The sequence below is a fragment of the Callithrix jacchus genome, chromosome 5, assembly GCF_049354715.1.
Source record: "Callithrix jacchus isolate 240 chromosome 5, calJac240_pri, whole genome shotgun sequence".
Lineage (NCBI taxonomy): Eukaryota > Metazoa > Chordata > Mammalia > Primates > Cebidae > Callithrix > Callithrix jacchus.
This window is the reverse complement of record NC_133506.1, coordinates 125,001,511-125,026,926: the sequence shown is the minus strand read 5'-3', so window position 1 is coordinate 125,026,926 and position 25,416 is coordinate 125,001,511. Positions and strand designations below refer to the sequence as shown.

At 38.0% G+C, this 25,416-nt stretch overlaps 1 protein-coding gene and 1 pseudogene across 3 annotated transcripts in view; both read left to right on the top strand.

Moving 5' to 3' along the window:
* The window catches only part of LOC100400875 (ATP-binding cassette sub-family A member 9-like), a 49,360-nt pseudogene extending 36,268 nt beyond the window's left edge, over positions 1 to 13,092 (top strand).
* Positions 13,093 to 22,196: 9,104 nt separating this feature from the next.
* ABCA8 (ATP binding cassette subfamily A member 8) overlaps positions 22,197 to 25,416 on the top strand; it is a 96,920-nt gene continuing 93,700 nt past the window's right edge. For all 3 annotated transcript variants that reach the window (XM_078374507.1, XM_035301639.3, XM_035301638.3), the window contains exon 1: positions 22,197 to 22,359. The gene's annotated coding sequence lies outside the window, so the exon portion shown is untranslated. The remainder of the gene's footprint in view (positions 22,360 to 25,416) is intronic.

Genomic DNA, 25,416 nt, shown 5'->3' with positions numbered 1-25,416 from the left:
TGAATGTGAACCAGGGCAGTTCTTGTTTAAAATATAATTTTTCAGGCCTGCTTAGATGCTCTGAGGCAGAAGATCCAGGGTAGAGATGTGCGTGTGCACTTCTGTGTCTTCAGGTCACCTCTTTCATCTTGTTATGTTTCATCACCCTTTGTCTGGTTTAAATGACACCCTGGGCATATTCTGTAGCTTCTTTGTCACTTTTTATTATGAAGAATCATTCTGGTGCAGTCCTGAACTTCAATTTGTATTCAATTTAAACTTTGCAGGATCAAATTGTGGCCTAAGGGGGCATGGCAAGTGGTGGGTGGTGGTGGTGTGATTTGCTCTTCCAACCCCCTTTGCAGTCTAACACCTTGGAATAGAGAAAGGAGGATGTCCTAGCTCTAAAACAATCCCCTTTTCCCCCCTTCTGAGTAAAGCACTGCTGTGCTGGAGGCAGAATGGAAGGATGGAGAGATGGAGCTCTTCTTATGGGAATGGTGCTGGGGAGATATCATGCATTCTCTATTTATATCTGTTGCTAGTAGTTTCTATGTTTGTGGTCACCACAGCCCAAGTGACCCATATAATTGTCTTGGGACAGTATTTAGCTTGGCCCCAGACCCTTCTGTAGGTGATGACACACTCAGGGTTGCAGACTCTCTTTAGACTGCTTCAGGAAAGTCCGTACGATCAAACTTTCTCCAGTCTACATTGTTCATTGTTTGATGTGTCCATCCTCCAGGCAATTCAGCAACTTCTGCCCAGCTTTAACCTCTACACTTCCTCAGAAAGAGCTATGAGAACTGCTGAGTGCTTCTTGCGTGCTGCCTGAAAGCTACAGAGGTTTGAGGTGTAAAGGGGGTTGCCCTATCTTTTCCTAAGCACATCATACCATTATTCTTTCGAGCCACATTTCAGCAGTCCTCCTTCCTTCGAAACTCTCTAGGGCAAAAGCAGATATTTCCCATGTGATTTATATGTATTAGCATGTTTAAATGTCCCAAGTGGTCTTCGAGATAGTTATTACTATTTCTATTATAGATTGAGCATCCCTTATCTGAAATGTTTGGGACTAGAAATGTTTCAGATTCTGGATTTTTTCAGATTTTGCATTTACATAATGAGATATCTTGGGGATGGGACCCAAATGTAAACATGAAATTCATTTATGTTTCATATGCACCTTTTACACATAGCCTGAAGATAATTTTATTCAATGTTTTAAATAAACTATGTGTTGTGTGCCTATGTTTTGACTGTGACCCTTCACATAAGATCAGGTATAGAATTTTCCACTTATACTGTCATGTTGGCACTCAAAACGTTTTGAATTTTGGAGCATTTCAGATTTTCAGATTAGAGATTCTCAACTTGTGTTATTATTAGACAGCTGAGGAAACCATAGCCCGCTGAGATGTCACTATGTTTCATTATCTATTATATTTGAGTAGACAAGTCAATTATCTGGATGACAAAAAATAGGATGTTCCCAAGAATCAACAAGTGACCTGAATTCTCATCCTTAAAAAGATGTCTTCAGTACAGAGTATTTGCTACCCACCAGCCCAGCTGACCTTGATTTAATATGTAGACAAGTTCTCTCTATTTGATATGCCACTGCTGGTTTCCCCACCCAGCTCCTGGCATTGTCTCTTACAATTCTGTAAGCCTATTCTACTTGATCCTAAAACACAAGGCTCACTGTAGCTCAGGCCTTGCGGCAGACCTCTCTCAATAATTTTTATCATCTATCAGAGTATCCTAAAGCGCTCCCATCCAGCTGCTCTGGCAAGTCCTCACCTGGCCAAACTACCCAGGAGGCATCAAGGGTCTTTCAGCTTAGGAATGACCCCATCAGGCTGAGCCATATCAAACTCTCACTGTGGGGGAATATGATCTGACATGGACATAATATGCCATTTATGAGCCCAGTCATGAGTAAGGAAGCTGGCTGTCAAGATGAATTGTGATTTTCCCCCGCTTCAGAGGCCTTCCAAATCAGGAAAATTGACAACAGTATCCATAGGCAAAGATATGAGATGGGGAATTATAGTCTTTGGTGCCCTTTCTTCCCCTCCCAGGGCCTTATCTACAGTTATACATCTTAGTCAAGCAAGTTTTATATGCTGTGAGATCTCAGAGGGGTGCCAAGTTTTAGAAGGGAGTAAGAGAACAGAGAAGTAAAGAAACTTCAAAACTCATCATATCAGGTGACTTGCAATGTAGTGAGGTAACTGATGATAGATCACATTAAAGTTTGTGCTACCATACAATCCATCAATCTCACCTTTGCTGCCCCCGAGAAGAAAATAAGTTTATCAAAAAGATATCTTCACTCTCATGTTGGTTATGGCAATGTTCACAATAGCCAAGATTTGGAAGAAACCTAAGTGTCCATCAACAGATGAATGGATAAAGAAAGTGAGGTGCATATACTCCAATGGAGTACTATTCAGCTATGAAAAAGAATGAGATCCTGTCATTTGCAGCAACATGGATAGAAGTGGAGGTCATTATGTTAGATAAAATAAGCCAGGCACAGAAAGACAAACATCACATGTTCTCATTTATTTATGGAATCTGAAAAGCAAAACAGTTGAACTCATGGACATAGTCAAACAATGGTTACCAGAGGCTAGGAAAGGGAGTGGGGAGTGAGAGTGTGAACGGTTAATAGGTACAAAAAATTGTTACGTGAAGAGTGAATAAGGCCTAGTATTTTATAGCACAACAGAGTGACTTTAATCAATAATAGTTTAATTTTACATTTTAAATTAACTAAAAGAGTATAATTGGATTGTAACGCAAAGAATAAATGCTTGAGGGGATAGATACCCCATTCTCTGTGATGTGCTTACTTCACATTGCATGCCTTTATCAAAACATCTCATGTATACCACAAACATAGACTAGGTACATAGCTACTATATACCCACAAAAATTAAAAATTTAATTTTTTTAAAAATTAAGGTTTATAGCAAAACTTAAAATCTTCTTTAATATGTATAGGGTTTTGATTTTTCTAATGTAATGCCTTACATGGAGGGTGTGCTGACCATCCATTTTTCTTTCAGCCCTTCCATTGACAGTCCACACTCTCTATTGTCTCTTAAAACACCAGCCTTGATGTATATAAGCGATGCATGTAAGATTATAACCATAACAAGTTATTAACTGCGTGGCCTTACCCAATTCATATCACTTGGTTGAATTTGCTTCTTCATAAGTAAATCAGGCTACATGTTCAGAAGGTCCTAGTTGCTGCAAACACAGGATTGAAAATGAATGTGGGTAAGAAGTTGCACATAGGACCTTGAGAAGTGCTTTGAGTGATCAGCCCAATTCATTTATTTGAGTGATTTAGTTAAGGAAGTACAGATGAAACAGATGCCCAATTGCCATCAGCTCACCATATTCCACATGATTTCAGGAGCGTATGGATTATGAGTATGGGTACCTAAGTAACACCTTCTTCTGGATACTGGTGGCAGCCTGTTTCACTCCGTGCATTGCAATGAGCAGCACTGGTGACTACAAAGTAAGAAGAGTTAAAGTCTTCACATGCTTCTTATATCTAGAGAACCCTTCCCCCACCCTTACGATTATAGATTTACACGCAAGTGGTAAATCTAATTTTTATACTTGATGCAATGAATAATCAAGCACTTTAATAATAATTGCCAAATATGAAGAAAATGCTATCTTTCTTAAACAAATGTGAGCCTCAGGAAGGACAGCTTAGATATCATCTGCTAACAGGGAATTACAACTTTCGACTGTATCTCACTTAAAATTTTACTCATAAGACTTACCCACAGACGTAATCACATCTCATCTCTCAGTGGTGGTTTCTGCTTTCCAGATGGTAGTAAATCTACTCAGTATTAAAGCCCTGACCACTCACCACAGCACTTTGACTTGTTGTTGGAAAATATTGTCCCTTTAAAGCTCGATTTTTGTGATTTAAAAAATAAAATAAAATTCAGGAAGCCTGTGACAGAGTTTATCTGCCACTTTCCTATGTCTTTATGTCCTTATCATCCACTGCTGCTCAGGACATATTTCTGAAGGGTTTGACTTACTTTTTATTTATTATGTCCTTAAACTGTATTTTTAGTGACTTCTCCCATGAGAAATACAAAATACTATTTTTCCTTTACTCTCATCACACATTCACCGTCTTCTTCCTCCTGCTCTTGTCACTCTTTCTCACACTTTTTGGGGGGTAAACTGAGTTCAAATCTCAATCCTTCCATTGTGAAACTGCACAAATCTCAAAAGTTACTTAGTTACTCCATGCCTCACTTTTATCACCTATAAAATGGGATACTAATCACATCTATTTGAAATAGGTTTCTGTGAGGATGCGGTGAAATAATACCAATGAATCACTTAGAACCATACTTGTTATATAGTAACTTTCCCATAAATGTTAGTCCTTGATGTCTAAATGTCCAGGGTTTAGTCCTAAGGCCCTATTCAGCTAGTTCCAGAGTTCTTGACTTCTATATATATAGTAGTCTATATGATATCGCCATCTAGCTGAGTAATAGATATTTCACACATAGGCAAAATAAAACTTTTTATTTTCCTAACCAGATAGGCTCAACTCATGACTTTCCTGTTTCAGTAAATGGCACTATTATCTACAGTTGCTCTAGCATAAAATTTTGGCATTCTCATTGTCTCTTTCTTTTATCTCTTTTATTTCATCTATTGGAAATTGTTTAAAGTTCTACTTCAAATCCATCAATTTCTCTCCCTCTTCATTATTTTCTTCCTGGTCTAAGTCGTCATCATTCCTTGCCTAAACCACTGCAATAGCTACCCATTGGTTTCCTTACTTGTAATAAATTCCTTTCATACAATCAGAGCAAACTTTTAGAAGTTTAAATTAGATCATCTCATTACCTTAACAACCCCAGCAGTTTCTCTTGCAGCTAGGATGAAATTCTAATTCTTTATGGTGTCTGGCAGAACATTCCCTGACTCATTTGTCTCTTGTTTATGTCCTACCTTTCCTCATTGTATTCTCCTCCAACTATCCCACTTTTCCTTCTGGTTTTTCAGATATGCCAGTATCATCTGGGCCTTTACGTTGGCCATTTCTTCTGGCTGGACTGCTCTTTCTTCTGTCCTTTCTACAGCTGGCTTCTTATAATTCAGATCTCAGCAAAAATGTTTCAGCCAAGACCCCTTCTCTGCTTATCCAGTCTGAAATAGATTTTCCATCGGTATTATGTGAGCTTATCTTAAAAATCTACGTATAGTACTTATCATTATCTGAACCTTTGCTTTTTTGTCATTGTTAATCATCTCCTGTCAACTGGGAATAAACATCACCAGCACAGGAATATTTTTCTCTAATTTTTACTTACTTCATTTTTACTCATCTCTATAAATAATAGATCACCTTTCATTCCTTTACTCTTGACTGAAACCTAGGAACTATTTTTGTTAGGATTGCCAGAGTTAAGCAAATAAAATTACAGATACCCAGTTAAACTTAAATATCAGATAAACAATACTTTTTTGTAGTATAAACATTTACCAGATATTGCATGGGACATGCTTATACTCAAAAGGTTATTTATGTAAAATTCAAATTTAACTGGCAACCCCACAATGTCAATGTCTTTCTTTTTCTCTCATCTTCATAGCGGATTAATGGTGAAGTCACGGAGTATACTTCTGAAATATTCCTGGAATCTTTCTGTTTTCCTCCATTTCTCCTACAATACACCAGCCAGAGCCATCATCATCTCTCTTCTGGATGAGCACAACAGCCACCCTGTAAATCCATATTAATCTTTTCTATTTCTCATCCAGAGTGACAGAATAATACCTTAGAAACACAAAGCTGACCAGGTTAATTCTCTGTCTAAAGCCTTCAGTTGTTTTTCATCATACCAAGGAGCAGGAATAAAATTCTTGCCATAGTCTGAAAGCTATGAGTGATCTGGACCCAGGTGTATCTTTCTCCCTTAATCTGATCTCACTGTCACCTTGCTAACCATACTCCAGCCACACTGGCTTCTTTCCAGTTTCCCAGAACATCAGCCTCTTTCCATGGAGGGTTTTGGCTCCTGCTATTCTCTGTGTCCACCATGCTTTCTGACCTGTCACCTAGATACATTCTATTCACTGTCCATACCCTAACTGATGACTTCAGAAGGGAACCTTCTCTGACCTGACCCTAGATTACAATTCATTTCTCTTTGAAAGGTTGTAATACAACCCTGAATCCTTCTTAACACATACACAACTTTACTTAGGTAGCTATCACTATATTTATTTGCTTATTTATTTCCTTCATTTCCTCTTCCCCTACAGCTTAAGTTTATAGGTATGACCAACATGAAGCCAGCCATATGGTATACATTCTGTGAATATATATTAAATAAGTTGATGAATAGAAAATATCAAGCTCTCTCACAGTCCTCACTATCATTCCCTTTCCTGCTTCCTTCCATATGTACTCTCCTTTCCAGAATTATCTGCATCCCAGCTTTTTTCTAATGAATCTCCTTATATAGACTCAATTTTAGATTTAAAATTTTAATTGCCTTCATGCTTTACTGTTTAAAATAGTCCATGTCATGTTTTCAAGACCTTGTGTTATGACAATCACTGCAAAATGTGACTTATAGTAGTCACAATAGCAGAATCCACTCATTAGTTTTCACAGTGTGATAATGAAAAATATGACTTACATCAAGACAATAAGAATAGGACAGCATTTTAAAGGAAGTCTCGCTTATTCCAACCTAAAGAGTTTTTAAATGGAGTCAACTAGAGGACTATTTCTTAGACCCATTGGAAGTAAAGAAGATATACTCCACAGTTTGAAATTAACTTTTACATGATACCCAAAGGAGCATCAGGTAGAATGGTTGTAAGGACATAGAATAGGGAAGGTTCACCTGAATATACTAACTGTTCATTTTACCAATTTCTCCTGACTCCATGGATTATTTAGGAGCTTCAGAATCTGACATTGTATTCCTGGCACTGCTAATAGTAAGAAGACATTTTTTTCAACATTCTTCATAAGGGAACACAACCTTCGTATGTTTTGAGTTTCTCTGAACTGCATCAAATAAAGAAAGTTTGGACATTGTAAGCATTTGAAGCAAAACAGACACGAGCATGTGTACAAACACATGTGCACGCACGCATGCACACACACACACACACGATGGCTTTTGACCTGGACCCCGATCTTTTTTTTTTTTTTTTTTTTTGAGACAGAGTTTTGCTCTTGTTGTCCAGGCTAGAGTGCAATGATGTGATCTTGGCTCACTGCAACCTCCACTTCCCAGGTTCAAGTGATTCTCCTGCCTCAACCTCCCAAGTAGCTGGGATTATGGGCATGCACCACCATGGCTGGCTAATTTTGTATTTTTAGCGGAGACAGGGTTTCTCCATGTTGGTCAGGCTGGTCTCAAACTCCCAGCCTCAGGTGATCCACCCACCTCGGCCTCCCAGAGTGCTGGTATTACAGGTGTGAGCCAAGGCGCCTGGCCCTGGACTCCTATCTTTACAACAATCATCTGTCATGGGTAGTACTGGTTTCACTTGCTACTACTATATTTCTGTTAGGCTCTCTCTGAATAGCAGTGGAGCTAACTTTGACAGTTTCAAAGAGTATTACATAAATTGTCTTTCAGCCTTGTAAAAATTAATGTTATCAAATTGAATTTTTATATAATCAAACTCCTTAAATCAATTCCAATATTGAAATCATTGAATTTATAGCTATACTAAGTTTGATTGTCTTTCTTTTTCCCTAGCCTTGCCTTCATTTTCTCATTTTCCTTTTCATTCTGTGATGCCTGGAAATGACCTGCAGGAAGAAATCAATGAGAAAGGATCCTGTATTCAGGTTGATTAAATCAAATTGAATTTCAAGTTTCATTTTGATAGTCATTCTTTAAGGACTTTTAAAATACCCTGAATTAATTAGGTAAGAGGCACTTCACAGGATGGTTTTTAAAGACTGTGACATACAAAATTTATAACCCATAGAATAGGAATTTATACTGAGCTTACGAGCTAGAGAGAAAACCACACTAGCACACATCAGACACTGGAAAATTAAGGAAGACCATAATTTAACTGTAGAAGAAAGTTATACGTAAGAGGCAGAATCTCTAAAATAGTAGTTAAATATCGATAAGCATTGGAAAAGTTAAGCCAACCCAGAAAGGAAGAGTAGTCTGTGCAATAAGACCAAGGATGAGATGAAGGGAGCAGAAGCTCCCTTGTAGGCTTGTGTTGGGCGATAATGAAAAACGAAAGTAAGGCTAGATATTGAAGAGTCTTAAAACAGAAAAGAATAGGGAAGATTTTGCAGATTACATAACGGGAAACCAAGACACCAATGTGTCTTGAACACTTGGCCTACCATACAAAATACAAACCAAGCTTAAGTCTAACGTTTGTGGTAGCAGAGAAGGGGGACAAGATGACAGCCATGTTTTAGGAAACCAATGGACAACAGAAATGTCAGAGCATGGCACAAGGGAGAAATAAAAGAATGAGGAGGAATCAACGGTGGGATGATGAAAACAAGAACTACATCTGTAGTAGGGAGGAAAGAGTGATTCCGTCACACATTCCCAAGAAATGACTGTGGTCAGTAACTGATCAGACATTGGTCTGGTGATTGAGTATCCTGGATTTTCTGGAACACATCTTGATTCCAAATCTTTGGACATGTGGTTCTCACAAAGACCTCAGAGTTCCAAAATATCTGTTGTCAAAACTACAGTTTCTAGATTCCTTTCTTCATGCAACTCTGCTTCAAAATCCTTTGCCAGAGGGTCTGTATGACTTTCTTCTTTGAAAGAAAACTGTCACCATAGACAAGGAGGATTAAGCTTCCATTAAAAAGCAAAGATGATATAAGGGTATCGCCACTGGGCTCATTGATGGAAACTAGGCTGTTTGAAAAGCAGATGGTGCAAGTAGAAGAATAGAGAGGATGTGGTGCTCAGAATGAATCTACTCAAAAAATTGGTAGCAGTATAGGAAAAATTCATTAATTTTGACACAAGATTTTTAACGAGAAGTTTATAATTATCACTCTGTTTTGATTTCAGAATTTCTTCAAGAAACCCAGAAGAACCTGAAGGAGAGGAGAACGATATCCAGATGGAAAGAATGAGAACAGCAAATGCTGTGGCTCTCTAAGACTTTGAGGAGGTAGAACTCAGAAATGTTCTTCATCAAATATTTTTTCTCACTGTGGGATCTCTTGGTTTGATCTTCTGTGGCAAGAATGCCCTTCCGTTGGCTCCTCACGTGCTTGGCTGTCTCCCTCACACCACTTAAAAGTTTATCTCACCAAAATGCCTTTTCCTGACTACACTGTTGGCTAAATTAAATCCTCCCTGTTATTCTTTAGCACATCTATTTCCTTAACAACACAAGCAGAGGCTATAATTTGTTCACTTATATATTTACTTATTACTTATATTTTCTGTTTCCTTCTCTGCAATGAAAGCTCTATGGAGCAAGGTTAACTAGTTCTCTCCCTCTTTGTACTGGGGGAGACAACATAGCATCAAGGTCAAGGACTTGGATTCTGAAGGTAGATCCCAGCTTCAAGTCCCAGGTTTACCTTGTTGTGACCTTGTACAAGTTTCATAATCTATGCTTGTGTTCGTTTTCTGTATGTAAAACATCAGTGATAAAACTAACACCTCACACATACAGGGGTTCTGCAGATAGGATAATGTAATTAAAATTATACCATATGCTTCGATTCTGGCACATAGCAAGCACTGAGGACACGTTAGATGTTGTTCTTATTATAAAGCATAGCCTGGCTCATAAAAAATAATAAATGCTATGGTGTATATATGGGTTCCTATGGGCCAGATACAGTGCTAAGGGCACTGTATATTGTTTATTACTTAGTTCAGTATTTGTCCATCTTGACATTATGGTCTTGAGAGCTTTTGTTGTGGGGAGCTGTTCTGTGCATGGTAGGATGTTTGGGAGCACCCTTGGCCTTTACTTACTAGTTGCCAGTAACACTGTTTCCCCAAAGCATACACACATGAATTGTGACAACCAAATGTATCTCCAGATATTGTTGAATATCCCCTGGGAAGAAGATTCCCCTGGCTGAGAACCACTGTCTTATTGCAAGATAAAACCTATAATTATAACTATCACTGGCAAAACAGAATTCTCCACAAGAATCTATTCCTTTGAATGTTTGGATCAATGAATGAAGCCAAGTCAAAGACACTCAAATAAGCAATCTTGAATTCAATCATGGTGATGGAATTGGTAATAAAGTCTAAACCGCAATGGACAACAGAGGAGTGTCTGACTTTTAAAGTGGGTTTTTACTATCTTTTCCACAGAACTAAGTGATTGCTTATTTGCATTTGTGGACTTAGCACCTGTGTGTGTAAAGAGAAGGGCATCACTGAAGTACATGCTCACATGCACATATATATATATGTAATATTTGGGATAGAATCTGAGAATTAACTTATTTCGTGCAGGTGATTTTGAAAGGGAGCAGCGGAGGCAACACCCTGGGCTTTCTGGGGTACTGCCCTCGAGAACACGCTGTGCCAACCTGACAGTGAGGCAGCACCTGGAGGTGTACGCCGCCATGAAAGGGCTCAGGAAAGGGGACGTGACAATCACCATCACAGGGTACCTGGGGCTGGGAGCACTCCCCTTCTTTGCTGAGGGGATGTTATGGTAATGGCATACACACAAAATGAAGACAGGAGTGTTCTGACTGATGACCCCATGCTTGTGGGAGAAAATTTGGTCATCTAGAACTCCATTCAGTGTTGTTTTCTCTCACTTTGAGCCTGGAGAGAAAAAAGGTTATTGATTATTCTTTTTTTTTTTTTTTTGACAGATTCTGGCTCTGCCACTCAGGCTGGAGTGCTTACTGCAAGCTCTGCCTCTTGGGTTCAAGTGATTCTCATGCCTCGGCCTCCCGAGTAGCTGGAATTACAGGCATCTGCCATCATGCCTGGCTAATTTTTGTATTTTTGTAGAGATGGGGTTTCTGCATGTTGGCCAGGCTGATCTTCTTGATCTCAGGTAATCTACCCACCTTGGCCTCCCAAAGTGCTGGATTACAGGTGGGAATGATCGTGCCCAGCCTGATTTGTATTTACTTATGTTTGATATTTTTGAGACGGAGTCTCGCTCTGTCAGCAGGCTGGAGAGCAATGGTGTGATCTTGGCTTACTGTAACCTTCATTTCCTGGGTTCAAGCAATTTTCCTGCCTCAGCCTCCTGAGTAGCTGGGACTACAGGCATGTGCCACCATACCTTGCTAATTTTGGTACTTTAGTAGAGTCAGGGTTTCACCATGTTGGCCAGGTTAGTCTCCATCTCTTGACCTTATGATTCGCCTGCCTTGGCCTCCCAAAGTGCTGGGATTAGAGGCCTGAGCCACTGCATCCAGCCCAGCCTGATTATTTTTAATATGGAAAGACATCATTGACAATATGAGTTGATGACCATGAAAGGTTCATAACATACCATGGATGGCTTAAATTTATGACCACTCTGACTACTCTTAAACATCTTCTCCATCGTTGTGTTTCTCCTGATTTGCTTTTTCTCCCATGTACATTCGCCAGTGTTGGGTCATGTGAATTGACTCTGTGTCCTTCAGGTAAGTGGATGCACTCAAGCTGCAGGACCAGCTGAAGGCTCCCGTGAAGACCTTGTCAGAGGGAATAAAGAGAAAGGTACGGGCAGGGCTTGGTGTTGCTCTGCAAGTGCCATAGATGGGAACCAGAAGGGCTGTTCCTCCCATTGCAGCTGTGCTTCGTGCTGAGCATCCTGAGGAACCCGTCAGTGGTGCTGCTGGATGAGCCATTGACTGGAATGGACCCAGAGAGGCAGCAGCAAATGTGGTGAGCTGCTATCATGAGCAACCTCTCGGTGAGTGTATCGATCCTGTGACAATTGGCCTGCAAAATCATTTACTGAGAAAGGGAAAGACTCCCACAATATCAGGAAAAGCAATATTTTAGGAAAAAAATGATCTGACTTCAAATCACAACCAGCTTTTGTTGAGATGAAAAAGTTATATTATCTCATCCTAATATTTGCTCAAATAATTTTTGTGTCTGTGCCTACATGAAACATTTTCATACAGTCACATCAGTCTATAATTAAGCTTTAAATCTTTCTGCAACATCACCTGATATACAAATCTTATGGAGAAAAAATGAAACGTTCTAAGTCTTCGACATATTTTTAGTTGTTTTAGGAAACTTCTGAGTCTGTCATTTTGTACCTATAGGATATATGTCATTATTATCAATCTTTTTAATAAATTTTCCTAATTTTATTTCTTCCCACTGCATTCTCATAAATATTCCTGAACTCAGTATTTTTATAAACAGCATTTTACCCAATATCATTTTCTATGTTCTGAATTATATACTCTAACCAATAGTTTGGTTATTTCCATGCCTGTCATCCCTACACACACTCCTTCTTTGTCTAGTATGAATTCGCTACATGTTTCATCTGTGCGTCAGTGGAAACTTCTTTTAAAAAATCCAAATACCTTGAGCGTTCCCATGAGTTTACCTTTTCCCTTGACTTAACTTTAGGCAGGCAATTCGGGCCACCTTTAGAAACATAGAGAGGGGCGCCCTCCTGACCACCCACTACATGGCAGAGGCCGAGACGGTGTGTGACCAAGTGGCCATGATGGTGTTGGGAAGGCTGAGGTGAGCATCTGTCAAAACCTGCACTCAGCCCTCCAGGTTGTGTGCTATAAAGGAAGTTTATTTCCCTGCACCAGTCTACCCGTGGTGAGGAGCTAGCATGGTTGCTCCCATCTCTACGTGGCCTTACCCCGGCCTCCAGAAGGTGAACATCACAAGTCATACATTTTTCTGTTTTCTTGCTTGACCTTATCCTTCTCTTACCTTCAGATGTATCAGTTCCATCCAACACCTGAAAAGCAAATTCGGCAAAGTTTACCTGCTGGAAATGAAGGTAAAGAACCTGGCACAAGTGGAGTCCCTCCATGAAGAGATCCTGAGGCTTTTCCCTCAGGCTGCTCGGCAGGAAAGGTAGGCACAGGTGTTCTGTGTTATCACAGTCCTTGGTTTATGTCTCTGTACTTCTATTACAATGACAGAATAAGAGCTTTATTCTCTCATTCTTTAACTCTATGGTAATTATGAGTAGTTTTCTTAGAGAAATTAATTCCAAGGGCTCCCATCAGAGGAAATAAGAGAACAAAGTGCTGATTTGAAAGCTGACCCTTGTGAGAGAATACATATTCATGGGGATTCTAATATGTGCCAGATACTGATGCATGCATGCACTTAGATCATCTCAGGATTTCCTTCCAGAGGGTAAAACCATCCCTCATTAAAGGAGATCACCTGCATAAAGCCCATGCCAGAGTGCCAGGCATCAGTCAAAGCTCAGTGAAAGGTGTCTCTTAACATTTCTATATATTATTATCAGTATAAGCAACTGAGACTCAGAGTGGAGGAGACAGGAGTAGAATCTAGTTCTTTTGACTGAAATGCTACTCTCCTCTCACTCAGAAGAAGGTTAAGTAGTTCTGTTTCTTCCCTTCATAAGGCATAGGGGCTATTAATTTCCTTCCCTTTGTCTTTCATTCCTCCTCTTAGTAAATTGACCTCTGTTGATCAAAGAGCACTTACATCTCTCTAGCACCATACAGATGTGTGTATTGTTGATAATATTGTTGCTCCTTTCTTATTTTTTGAGACAGGGTCTCACTCTCTATTTGAACAGATATTTCTATTGAATATCTATTTAAATGCTCTATTGGAATAGATATTTCCATGGAAAAGATACACAAATGGCCAGTAAGCACATAAAAGAGGATCAATAAAAAAATCTGATATCTATAATGTCCTATTATAGACTGCACAAAGAGTATGCCTAATCAGGATCAATATCAACTGGAACCAGAAATTCAAAATTTGGTATTCAGGTCAGTTAAAGAGAGAAGAAAGACAGTCAGTCACCTTTGGCGATGACAGTTAAAAAATCCCTGTAGTTTCACTGGCAGGGAGACCATCCTGAATTCTAATGCTCTGCCTTCAGTCTGGGCTCCTGATTTGTATCTCTTACTCCTCCATGGAAATTGCTGATGAAGCAAAACTATGTGTGTAAATCTACATCTGCCATAAGCTGCTTGTCCAAAAAAGCAGCAAAGCATCTCTGTGGAATACCTCTGTATGAATCTGTAAAGAAGAGTCTCATTTCAATCAAAGACAGCAGACTGTGAGGTAAGATAACACATGTGTAGTTTTTAAGACACTTTTTCACGTTGGTAGGAGTGTAAATTAGTGCAACCATTGTGGAAGACAGTATGGCGATTTCTCAAGGATCTAGAAATAGAAATTCCATTTGACCCAGCAATCCCATTACTGGGTATATACCCAAAGGACTATTAAAAAAAAGAAATATCTATTCAAATTCTTTGCTCAGCTATTTATTTATTTATTTATTTATTTATTTATTTATTTATTTATTTATTTATTTTGGAGACAGAGTCTCACTCTGTTGCCAGGTGCCAGGCTGGAGTGCAGTGGCACAATCTCAGCTCACTGCAAGCTCCGTCTCCTGGGTTCAAGCAATTCTCCTGCCTCAGCCTCCCGAGTAGCTGGGACTACAGGCGTGTGCCACCACACCCAGCTAATTTTTGTATTTTTTAGTAGAAATGGGGTTTCACCATGTTGACCAGGATGGTCTCAATCTCTTGACCTTGTAATCCACCCTCCTCGGCCTCCCAAGGTACTGGGATTACAGGCTTGAGCCACCACGCCCGGCCCCTTTGCTCAGCTTCAATTGGGTTTGTTTTTATTATTGAATTGTAAGAGTTCTTTATATATTCTGGATACTAGATTTTTATTACATAAAATATTTGCAAATACTTTCCCCAACTCTGGGTTATCTTTTAATTTTCTTTTTTTTAAATTGTACTTTAGGTTCTGGAGTATATGTACAGATCATACAGGATTGTTGCACACATACATTCATGGCAAAGTGGTTTGCTGCCTCCATCCCTCCATCACCTATACCTGGCATTTTTCCCCATGTTATCCCTCCTCCCGTCCCTCCCCTAGACCCCTTCAACGGATCCCAGTGTGTGTTGCTCCCCTCACTGTGTCCACATGTTCTCATTGTTCAACACCCACCTATGAGCAAGAACATATGGTGTTTGATTTTCTGTTCTTGTGTCAGTTTTCTGAGAATGATGGTTTCCAGATTCATCCATGTCCCTACAAAGGACACAAACTCATCGTTTTTTATGGTGCGTAGTATTCCATGGTGTGTACATGCCACATTTTCTTTGTCCAGTCTATCATTGATGGGCATTTGGGTTGGTTCCAGGTCTTTGCTATTGTAAAAGGTGCTGCAATGAACATACGTGTGCATTTGTCTTTATAATAGAATGATTTATAGTCCTTTGGTTATATACCCAGTAATGGGTTTGCTGGATCAAATGGAATTTCTAATTCTAGGTCCTTCGGTAATCACCAGACTGTCTTCCACAATGGCTGAACTAATTTACACTCCCACCAATAGTGTAAGAGTGTTCCTATTTCTCCACATCCTCTCCAGCATCTATTGTCTCCAGATTTTTTAATGATTGCCATTCTAACTGGTGTGAGATGGTATATCAGTGTGGTTTTGATTTGCATTTCTCTAATGACCAGTGATGATGAGCATTTTTTCATGTTTGTTGGATGCATAAAAGTCTTCATTTGAAAAGTGTCTGTTCATATCCTTTGCCCACTTTTGGATGGGTTTGTTTCTTTTTTCTTGTAAATTTGTTTTAGTTTTTTGTAGATTCTGGATATTAGCCCTTTGTCAGATGGGTAGATTGCAAAAATTTTTTCCCATTCTGTTGGTTGCCAGTTAACTCTAATGATAGTTTCTTTTGCTGTGCAGAAGCTCTGAAGTTTAATTAGATCCCATTTGTCTATTTTGGCTTTTGTTGTCATTGTTTTTGGTGTTTTAGTCATGAAGTCCTTGCCTATGCCTATGTCCTAAGTGGTGTTGTCTAGGTTTTCTTCTAGGGTTTTTATGGTTTTAGGTCTTACATTTAAATCCTTAATCCATCTGGAGTTAATTTTAGTGTAAGTTGTCAAGAAGGGGTCCAGTTTCTGCTTTGCTAGCCAATTTTCAACAAACCCACAGCCAATATCATACTGAATGGGCAAAAACTGGAAGCATTCGCTTTGAAATCTGGCACTAGATAAGGATGCCCTCTCTCACCAGTCCTATTCAATATAGTATTGTAAGTTCTAGCCAGAGCAATCAGGCAAGAAAAGGAAATAAAGAGTATTCAGTTAGGAAAGGAGAAAGTCAAAATGCCTCTTTGCAGATGAAATGATTGCATATTTAGAAGACCTCATTGTCTCAGCCCAAAATCTCCTTTAGTTGATAAGCAACTTCAGCAAAGTCTCAGGATACAAAATAAATGTGCAGAAATCACAAGCATTCCTATACACCAATAACAGACAAACAGAGAGCCAAATCAAGAGTGAACTCCCATTCAGAATTTCTACAAAGAGAATAAAATACCTAGGAATACAACTAACAAAGTATGCAAAGGACCTCTTTAAGGAGAACTACAAATCACTGCTAAATGAAATAAGAGAAACACAAACAGGTGGAAAAACATTCCATGCTCATAGTTAGGAAGAATCAGTATCGTGAAAATCGCCATACTGCTCAAAGTAATTTATAGATTCAATGCTATCCCCATCAAACTACCAATGACCTTCTTCACAGAACTGGACAAAATCACTTTAAACTTCATGTGGAACCAAAAGAGAGCCCGCATAGCCAAGACAATGCTAAGCAAAGAGAACAAAGGTGGAGGCATCATACTGCTAGACTTCAAACTATACTACGAGGCAACAGTAATCAAAACAGCATGGTACTGGTACCAAAACAGAGACATAGACCAATGGAACAGAACAGAGGCCTCAGAAGCAACACCACACATCTACAACCATCTGATCTTTGAATTTTAACTTTTATTTTAGATTTGGAGGCTAGTTTGTTACTTGAATATATTGTGTAATGCTGAGATTTTGGGTATGGATAATCCCATCATTCAAGTCATAAACATAGTACCTAGTAGGTACTTTTTCAGCCCACACGCTCCTCTTTGCCTCCCCCTCTGTAGTAGTGACAGTGTCTATCATTCCCATCTTTATGTCTATGTGTACTAAATGATTAGCCGCCAGTTGTAAGTGAGAATATGCAGTATTTGGTTTCCTGTTCCTGTGTGAATTCATTTAGGATAATGACCTCCAGCTGCATCCATGTTGCTGCAAAGGACATGATTCATTCTTTTTTTTATGACTGTGTAGTACCATGGTGTATATATACCAAGTTTTCTTCATCCATACCACTGTTGATGGGCATGTGGGTTGATTTCAAGTCTTTGCCATTGTGAATGGCACTGCCATGAACATACAAGTGCATGTGTCACTTTTGTAGAACAATTTATTTTCCATTGGATACATACCTAGTAAAGATGTTTCTGGGTTGAATGGTAATTCTGTTACAAGTTATTTGAGCAATCTCCAAACTGCTTTTCACAGTGACTGGTTTGCCCATATTTTGTTGAAGATTTTTATGTCTGTGTTCATCAAAAATATTGAACTGAAGTTTTCTTATATCATTATGTCTTCGCCAGATTGTGGTATCAGGCTGATGCTGGGTTTGTAGAATGAGTCAGGAAGATCCCTGTCCTTGATTTTTTAAAATAGTTTCAGTAGGATTGGTACTAGTTCTTTGTACATCTGATAGAATTCAGCTCTGAATACATCTGATCTAGGGCTTTTATTTGTTCAGTCTGATTTAATTTTGAAACTTGTTATTGACCTGTTCAGGTTTTCACTTTCTTCCTGGTTCAATCTTGGGAAGTTGAGTGTTTCCTGGAATGTACCTGTTTCCTTTAGAGTTTTTTATTTGTTTGTATAGAATAGTTTATAGTCGTTTCTGAGGATGTTTTATATTTCTTTGGGATTGATTGTAATGTCATCTTTGTCATATCTGATGTGCTTCACCTTCCACCACAATTGTAAGCTTCCTGAGTCCCTAACCAGAAGCCACACAAATGGTGCAATGCTTGTACAGCCTGCACAACCATGAACCAGTTGAACCTTTTTTCTTTATAAATTACCCAGTCTCAGGTATTCCTCTGTAGCAACACAAAAACAGCCTAATGAAAACACTAACTCCAGTTATTTTTTTGGATGGACCCCTTTCAGGTTTATGATAAAAATAAAATCAAAACCAAAAAAGAAGCTTAAAAACAGGTGATTAATCTATTTAGAGTATCATCCTCAACTATCTATTTGCTATGGCAGAAGCTTAAGCATCTGCTTTGCATTGTGTGTTATTAGGGGAAAATACTAAGATTTGGATTCCCAGATCCTTTGAAGCTAGATCAGCTTCTTTCTAACTATTTGATTCTAGAGTAAATCCCATAACTCTACTGATTCTAGTGTCCTCTTAATTCTACTTATGTACTAGGTTATGTGGCACTTAAATAAGAAATTACAGGTGGGATTTTTTTTTAAAATTGTAAAACTCGCTGCACAAATTATCTATAAAAGCAGAATGCCACAAGTAGTATGTGTGTGAGGTTGTACTGTGTGTGAAGTTGACTAAACAAAGTGCTTTTCTAACAACACTTCATATCTTCATTAATGAATAAGTCACATTCTGCTAAGTTGCTGAACTATTCCTGAAGGTAAGATCCCATATAATGAACTGCTTTCATTTTAACAGATTTTTTTAACCATTGACACTTCCAATACTATATGGTCTGCAGAGTATACAGCTGAAATGGCAATATATATATATATATCCATTGAATGTGTTGCCATTAGAACCTAAAGAGACATCGCATATGCTGACGTTTCTTCTTATTGGTTGGGGCTGCAAGATGCAGTAATTTGTCTTTCACCTTGAAGGGGATAGGCAAAGCACCCCTAGCCACTGGATCCGTAAAACCTTTGCTAAAGTGAAAACCTCCAGAATCTTCACAGGATTCATCTCCTGTTTTCGTAAACATGTGTCCTACCAAAATCTCCAGCATCCTAGTCACCTCTTGTTCATCTTGTGTGATTGGCATGATGCCATCAATGTGTGAATATGATATTCTGTGGGTGCCTACATGGTCCAGAACTCTTAAGACTATATTATAACAAAAGCTAGGGGGTCAATAGAGCACTGAGGGAAAACTGTAAAGAAATAATATTACTCAACCTATCTGATTGTTTTTGATGCTCTTTTCTAATCAGGATAGAAAAGAATGCATTTGACTAATCACTGGCTAAAAATCATGTACCTGCTCTAGGAATAGACACCATGTTTGACAGAGCAACTATAATTAGGACCACTAGTTGTTTAAGCTTGAGATAGTCTAAGCATTCTCTAGAATCTTTCTGGCTTCTGCAAGGATCAGACTGGCAAATTAAATTAAGGTGTGCTAGGCAACACTACCTTTCATCCTTATGTCATTAATGGTGTCATTAGTCTCTGCATTCCTTCTCCACATGTGCAATACTGTTCTTGATTAAGTGTCTTGGCTGGGGGATTGTCAGTGTGCTTACTTTCCTTTCTGCATTATGATAGTTTTTACCCTACAGGCCAAGGAGCCAGCATGAAAATTATTCTAACTACCAGATATATCAACAAATCTAACAGCACATTTGGTGATAGACACATAACCACTGGCTATGCCCATACGTCCAGTGAGACCACACAGAGCTGCTCATTAACCAGAACTCCATTTATGATCTTGGCTCCATACTCTCAATCTAGCTATAGTATCTAGGGTCTTAGTGACATTTTGGGTTTCCAGTTATCAATGTCCACTCTGACTCTATGCCCAACAACTTTTGACATGTCTGGGGATTTTTCTTTCTTCAATGTATAATCACCAAAGTAACAACTGTAGGTCCCTTTGAGGGAGGACTAGGAAGTATAATTATCACAGTATATACTTGTCAAGATGTTGCAAGGTCTTTTCTTCTAGGGGTCTGACTAGTTTTTCAATCAATAGGTTCTGTATCTGAAAAGTAGCTTTGGACTAGGAGCTGAACAAGAGATCATGATGTTTTTACTGGGGTGATGGAGACCATGCTGAGCCTTTTACTCCTCCATTTCTTCCCCTTCTGGTTATAGTTACTGAGAAGCACGCTTGTTGCCTTCCTTTCTCCTTATATATTTCACTTAAAATGAAGAAACATTAATTCTGGGTTGACCATGTCGAGTTAAGTATGTCTTTTATAATCTTGAGAGTGGCCACTAAAATAACTATACAAATAAATATAGTTAAGAAACTTAACAGGTAAGTTGAAATGCAATACTAAAAAATAATTTCAAAATAACCAAAAAATGGGAAATAGGAGAATTAAAACCAGAGAGAAAAGAGAGCAAATAACAAAATGACAGACCTGAATTTAAAAAATCAATAGCTACATTAAATGAAAATTATTTAAACACACCAATTAAAAGACATGCATTGTCAAACTAGATTTAAAAACCAAACACATGATTCTATTATACTCCGTCAACAAGAAACTCATTTGAAATACAATATAGAGCTGGGTACAGTGGCATGTATCTGTAGTTTCAGCTACTCAGGAGTCTGAGATGGGAAGATCACTTGAGCCCAGGAGATCAAGTCCAGCCTGAGCAACATAGCAAGACCCTGATTTCCAAACACACACACACACACACACACACACACACACACACACACAATGAATGTGATGTTTGGCAGAGCCAACGGAACTAAGATCTAACTGCCACTCTGAAAGCATATAGTCTGCGTGTGTGTGTGTGTGTGTGTGTGTGTGTGTGTAGATAAAAATTAAAAGATGGAAACAAAATACCATGAAATCAATAATCACAGGAAAGTAAGAATGGCTATATTATTAATATCAAACAAAGTAGACTCTAGAACACAAAAGTTACTAGACATAAAGATTAACATCATGTAATGATAAAAGGGTCAATTCACCGAGAAGATGTAACAATTCCAAATGTTGCAAAATACATCAGGCAAAACATGATAGCTTTAAAGGAAGAAGTTTAAAAGTCCAGAATTTTTGTTAAAATCTTCAGCATTCGGCTGGGCGCGGTAGCTAACACCTGTAATCCCAGCACTTTTGGAGGCTGAGGCAGGCAGATTGCCTGAGCTCAGTAGTTCTCGACGAGCCTGGGCAACACAGCGAAACCCTGTCTCTACTAAAATACAAAAAATTAGCTGGGCATGGCGGCATGTACCTGTATTTCCAGCTACTTGGGAGGCTGAGGCAGGAGAATCACTTGAACCTGGGAGGCAGATGTTGCAGTGAGCTGAGATCATGCCATTGCACTTCAGCCTGGGTGACAGTCAGACTCAGGATCAAAAAAAAAAAGAAAAAGAAAAAATCTTCAATATTCCTTTCTTAGTAATCAACAGAACTAGGAGACAGAAAATTAGGAAAAATGTAGAAAAAACTGAACAATATCATAAACCAACTAAATGTAATAGATATTTATATAATCCACTCAGCACTAACAAAATATACTTTTCAAGTGCCTGTGGAATATTCGCCAAGGTATATCATATCCTGGGTCATCAAATAAGCCTTTACAAATTTGACATACAAAATATTTTTTCTGAGTATAACTGAATTAAACTAGAAATCAATAACTAAAAGATAAGAAAATCTTCAGACACTTGGAAATTAAGCACATTTCTGAATAATCCATGGGTCAAATAAATTGGAAAAAAAATCCAATATGGATTATTTAGAAATGTGCTGAAATTGAGTGAACTGAGTGAAAATGAAGCTGGGAAGCAGAAGAATGAAAACGTTGATTATCTAGGTAAAGCTGTCAATTAGGCATACTAGAGCTCTGGGTAGGGAGAAATGCTTTTCTCTGATTAAGTGTTTACTTTCTCATGGCTTAAAGATAGTTCTTTAACTTTATATATTGGCCACAGATAATCTTGGATATAATAGAAAAACTTATTAATTTTGCTCCCAATAATATATGATAGCCAGGCAACCTAGGATAAATCCCACTGCTCTGCAGGAACTGGCTGAATATCAACAAGATAAAGAGTCCAAGCACGATCACGTGAATCCGATGTTTGGCAGAAACACAGAATTGAGATCATAATAGCCACTCTGAAAGCAGTCTTCACAGAAACTTCACAGAAGTCAAACAGTTAGAGAAAATTCTAGATACGTGGTAGAAACCAGGAGAAAATATGAATAATTTTCTTCTAAACAAGGAGATCAGTGGATAAACCATACCTCTAGATTCCGTGCTTCAGGTTTCCCAGAAGTAAGTTCATTGTATTTTTTTCTCTTTTGTTTTGTATTTTGTTTTTGTGTGTGTGTTTGTTTTGAAGGTTTTCTCTTTTCTTATTCCTATCACAAAAGTATAAATAAAGCTTTATAAACTGAATAAAAACCCTCTATGGAGAAATTATTTTGAAAATTAATGGGCTATTTTGAAGATTTTATATCTAGTAATTAATATTAGATAGATCATAATGTTGAGTTAGAATGTTTTTTAAAAAAATTAAACAACCATTATGTTGTTTTAAACATAACTGACTGTAGAAACAAGTTTAAATTGGCTAAAAAAAATGTTTCTGAAGAACTTAGATTTTTAAGAATTGGGTTGGAAGACTGGGCTTTTTTTGAAATTAAAGTTATCTGCTTTCATTGTAGAGTAATTTAGGGTCTTTTGGATAACTGTTTTTCTGACTTTCAGACTGTTTATCAGGAACATTTACAGAAATATTTTAATTGTTCTTAACTCTCACTGTCAGGCTATAAGAATTTTAAAATGTAATATGCTTTCTAGGATCTTTTACTCATTGGATACAGTAAGTTGAATCAGAATGTGAAATATGCAGCTTCTCTTTATCACAATGTTATTTCAAACGTACACCATTTTTGGTAAAAAGAATTTTCATGTTCCTATAGTGTATACACTTTGTTCTGAATTTTACAACAGTATTAGAGGAAAAAGATGAGTCATTACAATTTGAGACGATTTGCCATATGTGTAATAAGGAATTCATGTTTTTGCTAGCCTTTATATAAACTGCATAACATACAAAAATTGGAAAGAAACAAAGTAGGCAATAATTTACAATGAAAAGTATAAGGGATTGGAGTCAGACTGGAGTTTGCCTGCTACGTAAGACTGTGGTTGATTCCATAGTGAGGAGACCATTCTTCTGGACAGTTCATGGTCCTGTGCAGCCTTGCACAGCTCTCTTAAAGTATGCATGCTGGATTTTCTGCGCCTTAACCTAGGCTGCTTTACTCTTGGAACTGTCTTTTCCTCTTCTCTTTCCATGGGTTTTCTGACTTCTTCACTTGATCTGCTTCTACTTAGGCTTGCCTCTCAGCCTTATTACATGGCCATGTGTAGATTCTTCCTCCAACAGTGTTCTCTGAAACTGCCATGGCTAATGTGCCTCCTGTGGCAACTGACCCCCAGACACTTTACCTGAGCTTTGACTCTAGGAAGTAGCACCAACCTGTGTGTGATCCTATTCCATAAATAGGATGATGGCTTCAGTTGGGGCTCATTCACTCCTCATCACTCTGGAGGCATTCATAGAAACCACATAGCCAACATGGCATGCATATGGAGGGAGATTACTTGATTCAGAAGTCAGAACTTATGAGCTAAATGATGGTCTTCAGGGTGGAGTTGCTGGCTTTGTGCTCAAAAGTCTGGACCCATTCTTCCAAATCATGTCCTTTGCATGCTTCCCAGAAAATGGATGATGGTACCCTCCAGAATCTCTTTACTTTCTGTAATTCAGCTTAGGTACCCTGTTTTCTCCCATGGCAAAGACTATTTGAGAGCACTGTAGTTCTACAGTTTTCAGGAGAGGCTTAGCAAATTGTATATGTGTAGTACTGGTTGATTGAAGTTATGGAATGATGTGGTGTTATTATTATTATGCACTGTGTTATTATTATCTTCTTCTGTGAAGTATTTTATGTGCCTGCTGCAATAAAATGTATGTATAAATTCCCCTACAAAACCACTCCCCATATACAGACATATTCACACACTCACATCATGTTCTTTGCTCAAGACTGAATATGCTGAAAACTGTGATGTACTGCTTCTACCAGGGGGTAGAATGTAGTCTACTGCTCTACTTCTCCTCTCTGGTTACTGATGCAATTATCTGTAGGAGAATAATGCTATTCTCTGTACATAATTTTAGATAAAATCCATGGGATATTTTCAGTGAGCTAGCCTACAGAGAGGGAAAAAGTTTCTGGGTTCTTAAACCAACTGAAGCCAATCCAAGTCCTATACAGGTGAGATTTCTATACTCTACCTCAAGCACAAGCCCAGATATATTACAGCCTCTCTCACAGAAATGCTTAATTCACTGGCAAATTTAATTAACCTTTGATGGTAAAAAATGAATCTACTTTGTATGTACTTTAAATTAAAAATTGAATCATGCTTCTACACAATAATCACCAGGATAATTAGGTTGGAATTCAGCAGAGTGTTAAAATATCTATAAGGTATTTGTTTGTAAGAAGAGAATAGAGACAATAAGTACTTTTGAGTTTTCTTAAAATAAGTTATAGTTCCCTAGAAAAGTCTAAAATTTAAGAGTAACCATAAAAGACATATAACTACCTTTTATATCTTTGGGGCAAGAGAAGAAATGGAGAAGAGGAGGCAAACATTTTCAATTCAATAGAAGATAAAGATGTGACAAAACTAGAAGCAAAGGAAAAGTAGGTTTAACATGAGAATAAGATACAGTGAGAGATCATCTCTTAAAATACGATTATCTATCAGTTTAGATTTCTAAACACAATGCATTGATGAGTTTTTTTTATACATTAACCAAGTATTTAAAAATTCAGCAAAAGGTTAAAAACAAAGAAATAGAAAAAGACATTAGGCAAATATTAACCTATAGTAACCTAGTGTCTTCATGTCATTATCAGAAATAGAAGCATGTTACAGAAACAGAAAATGGACTTAAGATTAAAAAAAAAAAAAGAAATAGAAGCAACTTACTATTGAAACATAAAAAAGGGCAATGTTTTATGTGCCTAACTACCTAGCTTTTAAATGCACATGCTAAAAACTAACAGATATAATAAGAAATTGCCAAACCTATTGTTAGAGTGGAAATGTTTAATTGAACTCTATTATGAAATAATTGATCTAGTAAATATAACATTGGAAAGGATGCTGAAGATTTGAAGAACACAATTAAAAAGACTTAATAGATACAAAACAACATAAATGGTAATTTACAGGTATATCAAGTGCACATGGAATACTTTCAAATATTAAAATGTGCTGCACCACCAAGGAAGTCTTAGGAAATTT